The sequence below is a fragment of the Callithrix jacchus genome, chromosome 9 (genome assembly GCF_049354715.1).
Source record: "Callithrix jacchus isolate 240 chromosome 9, calJac240_pri, whole genome shotgun sequence".
Taxonomy (NCBI): Eukaryota; Metazoa; Chordata; class Mammalia; order Primates; family Cebidae; genus Callithrix; species Callithrix jacchus.
In genome coordinates, this window is record NC_133510.1 from 12,879,972 (window position 1) to 12,890,831 (window position 10,860).

General features: G+C 43.3%; 1 pseudogene; it reads right to left on the minus strand.

The window, feature by feature from the left end:
- Positions 1-1,760: 1,760 nt before the first annotated feature.
- Positions 1,761-2,622, minus strand: LOC100387389 (heterogeneous nuclear ribonucleoprotein A/B-like; annotated as a pseudogene).
- Positions 2,623-10,860: the final 8,238 nt, after the last annotated feature.

A 10,860-nucleotide genomic window follows, 5' to 3' on the forward strand; every position in this document is an offset into this window, starting at 1 on the left:
TCATATATAATGACATTATCCTTTGGGTAGATACCCAGTAGTGGGATTGCAAGATAGAATAGTTGACCTACTTTTAGTTCTTTGAGTAATCTTCATACTGTTTCCATAGAGGCTGTACTAATTTACATTCCCACCAGCAGTGTGTAAGCATTTCCTTTTCACCACACTCATGCCAACATCTTTGTTTTTTGACTTTTTAATAATGGCCATTATTGTAGGAGTAAGCTGATATCTCATTGTGGTTTTTTTTTTTTTTTAAGACGGAGTTTCGCTCTTATTACCCAGGCTGGAGTGCAATGGCGCGATCTCGGCTCACCGCAACCTCCGCCTCCTGGGTTCAGGCAATTCTTCTGCCTCAGCCTCCAGAGTAGCTGGGATTACAGGCACGCGCCATCATGCCCAGCTAATTTTTTGTATTTTTAGTAGAGACGGGGTTTCACCATGTTGACCAGGATGGTCTGGATCTGTCGACCTCGTGATCCACCCGCCTCGGCCTCCCAAAGTGCTGGGATCTCATTGTGGTTTTAATTTGCATTTCTCTGATGATTAGTGATGTTGAGCATTGTTTCATATGTTTGCTGGATGTTTGTATATCTTCTTTTGAGAAATGTCTATGTATGTCCTTTGCTCACTTTTTGATGGGATTATTATTATTATTATTTTCCTTCTGATTTGTTTGAGGTCCTTGTAGATTCTGGATATTAGTCCTTTGTTGGATGCATAGTTTGCAAATATTTTGTCTCATTCTGTGGGTTGTGTGTTTACTCTGCTGACTATTTCTTTTGCTGTGCAGAAGCTTTTTAGTTTCATGAGGTCTCATTTATTTATTTTTGTCTTTGTTGCATTTGCTTTTGGAGTATTAGTCATAAATTCTTTGCATAGGCTAATGTCCAGAAGAGTTTTTTCTTATTATATTCGGTGATTTTTATACTTCCAGGTGTTAGATTTAAGTCTTTGATCCATCTTGAGTTGATTTTGAGGGCTCTAGTTTCATTTTTCTACATGTGGCTTGTCAGCCTTTCCAGCACCTTTTATTAAATAAGGTGTTATTGCCCCAGTTTCTGTTTATGTATGATTCATCAAAAATCAGCTGTCTGTTAAGTATTTGGCTTTATTTCTTTTTCATGGGGGGGTTAAATTTTTATTTCAAAAGCTTGGATGGCTTCAATATCCAGGTTGTGGCAAAATCAGGACACATGTAAAATACCTTATATTAGATTCCCAAAAGGTACCAAAAAATACAGTAAAATTAACACTTCCATAATAGGAAATGTATGACACAAATAATATGAAATTAAAAGGTGAAAAAATGTGACACTGGTTTTCTAAGAAACAATTTATACTTTACAACCAGGGTCCACAGATCCAGGCTGCAGAGCCAGGCAGCAGGAAGCAGAGACTGCCATCTGGGGAACCTGGTAATAAGGCAAGAGAATCGCTTGAACCCTGGAGGTGGAGGTTGCAGTGAGCCGAGATGGCGCCATTGCACTCCAGCCTGGGCAACAAGAGCAAAACTCGGTTAAAAAAAAAAAAAATCAGCCCACAATGCGCTCTGGTCTCTCAAACACCACACGCTGCCTGAACAACTAGAGCTCTGGAATTGGTAAACAGGAGAGTGATTTCCATGGGGGGAATTTTAAGTAAGAGGCACACGGGACAGGCCATAGAAAGTTTGCCAAGTTACATTTGGTACGTAATTGTGTTCCCTCCATATCCTGACAAAGCGAGTGTGCGGTCAGTTGGTCTCTCCTGCCGCCGCCTCAGTGTGGCTTGTCCTGATGGCCACCGTGTCTCCGGCTCTTGCCGTAGTTTGTATCACCCTGACCTCCACCTCCTCCACCGCCTCTGCTGCCTCGGTTCCCTCGTGGAGGGTTCCAGGGCCCCCAGAGCCATACTGCTGCTGCTAATAAACTGCTTTGGGCTGGGCCACCTTGACCTCACGCTCGTTTCCACTGATAGTATGGAACTTTTTCTCCAGAACCTTCTTCACGGGTTCTTTTTTAAAAGGTGATAAACGGGCCGGGCGTGGTGGCTCAAGCCTGTAATCCCAGCACTTTGGGAGGCCGAGGCGGGTGGATCACGAGGTCAAGATATTGAGACCATCCTGGTCAACATGGTGAAACCCCGTCTCTACTAAAGATACAAAAAAATAGCTGGGCATGGTGGCGCGTGCCTGTAATCCCAGCTACTCAGGAGGCTGAGGCAGGAGAATTGCCTGAACCCAGGAGGCAGAGGTTGCGGTGAGCCGAGATCGCGCCATTGCACTCCAGCCTGGGTAACAAGAGCTAAACACCGTCTCAAAAAATAAATAAATAAATAAATAAATAATAAAAGGTGATAAACACAAAACCTCGTCTTTTGTTCAACTTTGGATCCACTGAAATTGCAATGGCCTCAATCTCCCCAAACTCGCCAAATCTCTCTGATCTTTTCCTCGGAGGCTTCAGGATTCAGACCCCCGATGAAGATTTTCTTCACCGGGTCCTTCTTCATAGCCATGGCCTTTTTGGGGTCAATGACACGGACATCCAGCCTGTGCTCCTGGTCTGGGACCTTCACACTGGCTGCATTGTAGAACAGGATAAACCCAAACCCTCTTGATCGTCCAGTGTTGGGATCCATTTTTATTGTGCAGTCAATGACCTCTCCAAATTTAGTGAAATAGTCTTTTAAATCTTTTTTGCTGGTATCGCAGCTCAAGCCCCCAAGTAGCTTTTTTCCCACGTCCTCCTGGTTCTTGCTCGCTCGCATTGACCTGGTCGCTCTCGGAGATTTGATTTTGATTCCCGCTAGGGGGCGCCGCGGTGGCGCCGGAGACCCGCCTTCCGTCCCGGTGTGGGTTCTCGGTGGCGTCCGTCGCCTTCGTGCACAGGCTAGGCTGAGGTGCGGGGCTCCTCGCCCACTTGTGCCCACCCGCCGGGGACAGCGCCCGGGGCTCGGCCGCGTTCCAGCTCGCGCTGCTCAGGTCTCGCCTCCATCAGCTGACGGAGCCGCTTCAACTGCGTCCGGTCTTCAGCCACCGCCGCTCGGAACCCACCCACCCAGCTCCTGTCCGCGTGGTGCCGCCGCCTCTCTCTTATTTATTTTTTTTAATATATATTTTATTACGTTTTAGGTTTTTTGTTGTTGTTGTTGTTGTTGTTGTTGTTTGAGACGGAGTTTCGCTCTTGTTACCCAGGCTGGAGTGCAATGGCTCGATCTCGGCTCACCGCAACCTCCGCCTCCTGGGTTCCTGGGTTCAGGCAATTCTCCTGCCTCAGCCTCCTGAGTAGCTGGGATTACAGGCATGTGCCACCATACCCAGCTAATTTTTTGTATTTTTAGTAGAGACGGGGTTTCACCATGTTGACCAGGATGGTCTCGATCTCTTGACCTCGTGATCCACCCGCCTCGGCCTCCCAAAGTGCTGGGATTATAGGCCTGAGCCACTGTGCCAGGCCTGTTTTAGGTTTTGAGGTACATGTGAAGGATATGCAAGATTGTTGCATAGGGACATACATGGCAGTGTGATTTGCTTCCTTCCTCCCCTTCACCTATATGTGGCATTTCTCCCCATGCTATCTCTCCTTTGTCCCTCCGCTATTCCCCCCCACACACAGACCCCAGTGTGTAGTGTTCCCCTCCCTGTGTCCATGTGTTCTCATTGTTCAACACCCACCTATGAGTGAGAACATGTGGTGTTTGATTTTCTGTTCTTGTGTCAGTTTGCTGAGAATGATGGTTTCCAAGTTCATCCATGTCCCTACAAAGGACATGAATTCATCGTTTTTTTATGGCTGCATAGTATTCCATGGTGTTTATGTACTACATTTTCCCTGTCCAGTCTATCATCGAAGGGCATTTGGGTTGGTTCCAAGTCTTTGCTATTGTAAACAGTGCCATGGTGATGAACATTCGTGTACATGTGTCTTTATAACAGAACAATTTATAATCCTTTGGATATATACCCAGTAATGGGATTGCTGGGTCAAATGGAAATTCTATTTCTAGGTCCTTGGGGAATCACCACACTGTCTTCCACAAGGGTTGAACTAATATACACTCCCACCAACAGTGTAAAAGTGTTCCTATTTCTCCACCTCCTCTCCAGCATCTGTTGTCTCCAGATTCTTTAATGATCGCCATTCTGACTGGCGTGAGATGGTATCTCAATGTAGTTTTGACTTGCATTTCCCTAATAACCTGTTTTTGTTTTTATTTTGAGATGTGGTCTTGCTCTGCTGCCCAGACTGCAGTGCAGTGGCACAATCTCGACTCATTGCAGCCTCTGCCTCCCAGGTTCAAGCGATTTTCCTGCCTCACCCTCCTGAGTAGCTGGGATTACAGGTGCGCACCACCACATCCAGCTAAGTTTTGTATTTTTAGTAGAGATGAGGTCTCGCCATGTTGGCCAGGGTGGTCTCAAACTCCTGGCCTCAAGTGATCTGCCCTTCTCGGTCTCCCAAAGTGATGGGATTACAGGCGTGAGCCACTGGCCCTGACATTGGGCTTTACTTCTGAGTTCTCTTTTTCTGTTCCATTGGTTCATGTGTCTGCTTTTGTAGCGGTACCATGCTGTTTTGGTAACTATAGCCTTACAGTAAATTTGAGGTCTAATTATGTGATACTTCCGGATTTGTTCTTTGTGCTTAAGATTGCTTTGGCTATCCAGACTTTTTTATGGTTCCATAGGAATTTTAGGATTTTTTTTCTAGTTCTGTGAAAAAATGATGATGGTATTTTGATGGAAATTGCATTGAATCTGCAGATCACTTTGGGCAGTATAGTCATTTTCACAATATTATTTATTCCAGTCCATGAGCATTGGATGTGTTTTGATTTGTTTGTGTCCTCTATGATTTCTTTCAGCAGTGTTTTGTAGTTCTCCTTGCAGAACTCTTTCACCTCCTTGGTTAAGTATATCCTAGGTATTTTATTTTATTTTTTGCAGCTGCTGTAAAAGTGTTGAGTTATTGATTTGACTCTCAACTTGGTTGTTACTGGCATATAGCGGTGCTACTGAATTGTATACAGTGGTTTTGCAACCTGAGACTTTACTGAATTTGTTTGTCAAATCTAGGAGTCTTTTGGAGGAGTCTTCAGAGTTTGCTAGATATACAATCCTGTCTGGCAAACAGCAATAATGTGATGTCCTGTTTACCAATCTGGAGGCCTTTTATTTCTTTCTGTTGCCTGATTGCTCTGGCTAGGACTTCTAGTACCATGATGAACAGAAATAATGAAGGTGGGTATCCTTGTCTTGTTCTCAGGAGGAATGCTTTCAACCTTTCCCCTTCAGTATGATGTTGCCTGTGGCTTTGTGCTATGTGGCTTTTATTATTTTGAGGTAAGTCTTTTCTATGCTTAGTTTGTTGAGGGTTTTTATCATAAAGGAATGCAGGATTTTATTGAATGCTTTTTCTGCATCTATTGAGATATTCATATGGTTTTGTTTTTAATTCTAATTATGTGATGTGTCACATTTATTGACTTGCTTATGTTAAACCATCCCTGGGATGAAACTCACTTGAGCATGGTGTATTCTCCTTTTATGTATTTCTTTTTCTCTTTTTCTTTTCTTTTCTTTTTTTTTGAGATGGAATTTCTCTGTTGCCCAGGCTGGAGTGCAGTGGCATGATCTCGGCTCACCACAACCTCTGCCTCCTCAATTCGTGAGTCTCCTGCCTCAGCCTCCCTAGTAGCTGTGCCTGCAAGCACACACCTCCACACCTGGCTAATTATTGTATTTTTAGGAGAGACAGGGTTCATCATGTTGGCCAGGCTGGTCTTGAACTCCTGACCTCAGGTGATCCACCCACCTTGGCCTGCCAAGTGTTGGGATTACAGGTGTGAGCCACTCTGCCCAGCATTGTGTTTTTGATTAGCCTGTTGGATTCAGTTCGCTAGTATTTCGTTAAAGATTATGAATCTGAGAGCTCTAGTGTCAGGTAAATATCAATTTATGCCTAATATCTTTGGATTGGATCCTTTTATCATTATATAATGACCTTCTTTGACTTTTTTTTTCTTTTTTAACCTGTTATTTCTTTGAAGTCTGTTATGTCTGGTATAAGACTAGCTTCTGCTGCTCACTTTTGGTTTTCATTTGCATGAAATATCTTTTTCTACCCCTTTACCTTGAGAGTTTATATGAGTCCTTACATGTTAGATGAGTCTCTTGAAGACAGCAGATATTTAGTTTATGATTTTTTAAAATTGATTCTGCCAATCTTTTTGTTTTAAGTGGAGCATTTAGGCTATTTATGTTCAGTATTAATATTGAGATGCAAGGTATTCTTCTACTCATTGTATTAATTGCTACCTAGATACTTTGCATTTTTCATTGTGTTATTATTTGATAGACCCTGTGAGTTTTATGCTTTCAAGAGGTTCTATTTTGGTGCATATTGAGCTTTTGTTTCAAGACTTAGAACTCCTTTTCACATTTCTTGTAGTGCTGGTTTGGTAGCACTACAAATTCCCTCATATTTCTTTGTCTGAAAATGACTTTATCTGTCTTTCATTTATGAAACTTAGTTTTGCTGGATACAACATTCTTGGTTGACAGTTATTCTGTTTAAGGTGGCTAAAGATAGAATCCCAATTCCTTTTGGCTTATAAGGTTTCTGTTGAGAAGTCTGCTGTTAGACTTATAGGTTTTCCTTTACAGGTGACCTGATACTTTTTGTCTCACTGCCCTTAGATTTTTTTTTCTACATGTTGATTTTAGATGGCCTGACGACTATGCCTTGGTGGTGATCTTTTTGCAATGAGTTTCTTAGGAGTTCTTTGAGCTTCTTGGATTTGGATATCTAAATCTCCAGCAAGGCCAGGGAAGTTTTCCTCAATTATTTTCTTCAAATAAGTTTTCTAAACTTTTTGTTTTCTTCCTCAGAAACACCAATTATTCGTAGGTTTGGCTATTTTACATATTACCATATTTCTTGGAGAGTTTGTTTATTTGATTCTTTTTTCTTCATTTTCGTCTAGTTGGGTTAATTTGAAAGCCTTTCTTTGAATTCTGAAGTTCCTTCTTCTACTTCTTCTAGTCTACTGTTAAAACTTTCCACTACATTTTGTAATTCCTAAATGTGCTTTTCATTTCCAGAAGTTCTTTTTTTTAATGATATCTAGCTCTCTAGAAAATGTTTCATTTACAATCTGAATTTTTAAAAAATTTCTTCATGTTGGTTTTCACCTTTCTCCAGTATCTCCTTGTGTAACTTTTAATCTGAATTCTTCATTTGGTATTTCTAATATTTTATCTTGGTTTGGCTCCATTGCTAGAGCACTAATGTGATCTTTTGGGAGGTGTTACCCCATTTATCATTTTAACAGAATTAGTTTTCTGGTTCTTTCTCACTTGGGTAGACTATTTCCTCTAATTTTTCTTAAATTTATTTGATTTGATTGTGTGATTTTTAAAAAAAAATTTCGTATTTTCCTTCTTAAGGATTTGAATTTAATGTTTATAGTTGTTTATAGCCTAATTTGGTTTTTGGTGCTTTCAGGTGAAAACTCTGTGTGATTTCCTTGGTTATAGAGAGACTTGGTACGATGGCTTTCTCAGATGCTAGTCATAGTAATAATGTGCTTGGTGTGCAAGAAAACTTACTGTCTCTGGAAGCTTATCTCATTCCAGTGTGGTATGCATTTCTTAATTTATTTACTTTTCCCTAGTATTTTATTCAGTGGGTTGATGGTTCAGGCTTCAGGCCAGTAGGAGAGGTGTTCCTAGATAGGAACCTACTGTGGCTGAAGCAGGTGGGTAAATACAATATCCAATGGTGGGCAGAGGTCCCAGCCTTGACAGAGGGGGCTGGGGATCTGTCAGTGAGACACACTGAAGTCTTATTAGGGTGGTAGCTCTTCTGTCAGGTCAGCAGGGAAGCTATCCACAGGCCTCTCTTTTCATCTGTCAGAATGTTAATGTTCCAAGTAGAGAAGAATTGTGACTCTGTCTCTCATGTAAGCCTGAAACTGGAGGGTGCTTCTCCTGTGGGGATGCAGTCACCCCAAAGTGTTCTAGAAAGTCTGTCTGTGGGTGCACCCACGTTGAGTTCTTGTGGGGGAAGACCCAGCTGTGTGTGCAGTGGAGGATGAGGTAGGTAGGAAGTCCCCTTCTCTAAGATCCTTGATAAGCACCAGGGCTGTCTGACTGTTGGGGTACAGCTGTAGACATTCCATGCTGAGCCCATCCCTGCAATTCTGCCTCTATTGAAAGAAACTTTTTACAGGTGGAACAATCTGATCCTCAAGACCTGCCATCTGGATTCTTTTGTCACACAGAGTGTTCCCATTAAGTGGTGCACTCTCCCTTCCCCTAGGAATAGGAGTACCTGAGAGACAGACTACTGTGAGCACTGCTGCTCCTCTGGATCCAGCCACTCAGTGGTTCCATACTATTGCTGGGGGATGTCTGCTAAGGATCCAGTGATAGGACCTGTCCTCCAGTCTCCCAGCAGCAGTTATCACTACCACCTCTGATGGGGGTGCCAGAGGAGTGACATAGACTCTGTGGATTCTTGATTATAGATAACTTTAGTGTGTTGTCTTTCTTGAATGCCAATTAAAATAGTAATAAACTAGTTATGTGGACAGTCTCAGGATGTCCTGGTTAGACAGGGTGGTGCAGGCAGTGGTAATAGCTGAGGTCACACAGTAGTTTTCTCTTTTCTGAGTGCAGTGTTATTCCACCTGGAGATGCTGTAATGGACTGTGTTGGTTGGCTTCCAGCTATGGGGTGGCATTTGCAAAAGAGTACCAGGTGTGGTAGTAGCAGTGTGATTTGTGCTTGCCTTATGTTGCCCATGGTCAGTAGTCTGGCTCTCAGGTGATAGATGGGGCTATAAACCTCCCTAGGGTTTCTACCCTTTGTATTAAGCTACCACGATGAGTGGAGGGGCAAAGCCAGATGAGGGCTGTGTTAGGTGGGTCTGCGCTCTGAGTCACCATGTGCATGGCAAGCAGTGGCTCCTATTGGAGATGGAGTTGGTTCTCTGGCCACTGGGGTAATGTTCCATAGGGGAGCATTGCTGCCTCTGCTGCACAGAAGAGTTTGCACAGGTAGTAGCACACAGCAGTAAGCCTAACCCAGATTCCACACAGTTGGCAAGGCAGATCAGGCTCCTGCAGTACTCTGCTGGCAGCAGTGAGCCATGTTCCAGGCAGTCTGCACTCAGAACTCACAATTGCCTGAGGCCCTAAGCTTTTGTGGTGACAGCAACTGCTGGCTTTCAGGCCATGCCCCTCTCTGTCCACCCGCAAAGCTTACACCCGGATCCTGCACTCATGCTGCAGCACACTTCCCACTCACCTTTCTGGTTCTGACCAAGGGAGTTCATCTTTACTTGAGGTTATATTGTGAATTTCAGTTCGGAGCTTTTTTCAAGGTACAGCCCTTACCTGAGCTCGTTGGCTGAGCTCCATGAGGTTTTCTGTGAGGTATACTAAGGAATAGCTTCCCTTGGTTCACGCTGGAGACTGGGAATGCACACAAGCCTCTTCCTGCTGCTGCTCTTACGTTTATATTTCTCACTGCTCCTTAAATGGGTTCCAGGGTTCCCTGAATGTGCTCCCTGTGAAGGGTTAAGGCCTTCCCCCATGGCCTGGACTTTCAGGTTCCCCAGTGGGAGTATGTATCCTGGAGCCAGTCTCTTTACCTCTCACACTTTGGGGGCTTATGGTTTTTCACCTGGCTCACAGTGTAGGCTGCAGCCTGCTGCTTCTTTCAAAGAGTCTATGGATTCTTTCAGTTTTGCTGTTCACTTCCTGCATTGCTTCTTGGAAAAACGTTTACAGTGAGAATTTTACATACTATTTTGTCCTTCCAAGTGGGAGAGTCATGCTAACACTGCCTCCAATCTGCCATCTTAAAAAAAAAAATGCACCAGTTTAAAAAAAAAAATAGAATAATTTGATGAACAACACAGCTTGCAACACAGGTGAATCTACAATGTTTACTTCTTCATAAATCTTTTATCAGGTCTGGCTACCCCAGCTGAAGCATTCTGGCACTCCCTTATAGTTATGATGCTTGATTTTGCCCATCTATCATTTAAAATCTGGAAAAGTTTTGGAAGAGGAATATAATTCGATTGTACAGATTCAGGAATAACTTTTAGACCTGATCTAAAGCGACCTTCTCATTTGTCTTTTAGTTTAGGAATTGTAGGCACAAATGATTAATTGTCTTCCCCAAACCACAAAGTTGTTACTGATAACTATGTTACTATGGTTTGAATGCGTTCCCTGGAGAATTCAGGTGTTGCCAGTGTGGTGGTATTAGGAGACAGGTGGGGCCTTTAAGAGGTGATTAGACCTTGAAGGCTTCTCTCTTGTGGATGATATTAAGGCCTTTATAAAAGAAGCTACATGTAGCATTTGGCTGGCTTGACGTGTTTTCTGCCATGTGAGAATCGCCTTCCTCCTCTACAGAGAGTGTAGCTCTCACCTGACATCCAAACCTGCCAGTGCCTTTATCTCAGATTTCCCAGCTTCTGGAATGCTGAGAAATAAATTTCTATTGCTTGTAATTTATCTGGTCTCAGGTATTCCGTTGTAGGTCATCAGGTATTCTGCTGTAGATCAGCACAAACAGACCAAGACAGGGAATATAATTCTAATGGACTGATTCAGGAAGAATTTTTTCACATAACCTAAAACATTTTCTTCTCAGTTTAGGAAATTTAGGCACGGCGTGGTGCACTCTCCCGTCCCCTAGGAGTAGGAGTTCCTGAGAGATAGACCACTCTGAGTGCTGCTCCTCTGGGTCTAGCCACTCAGTGGCTCCAGACTATTGCTGGGGATGTCTGCTAAGGATCCAGAGGATCCAGTGATGTGACCTGTCCTCCAGTCTAATTGGCTGTCCTCCGAACTAAT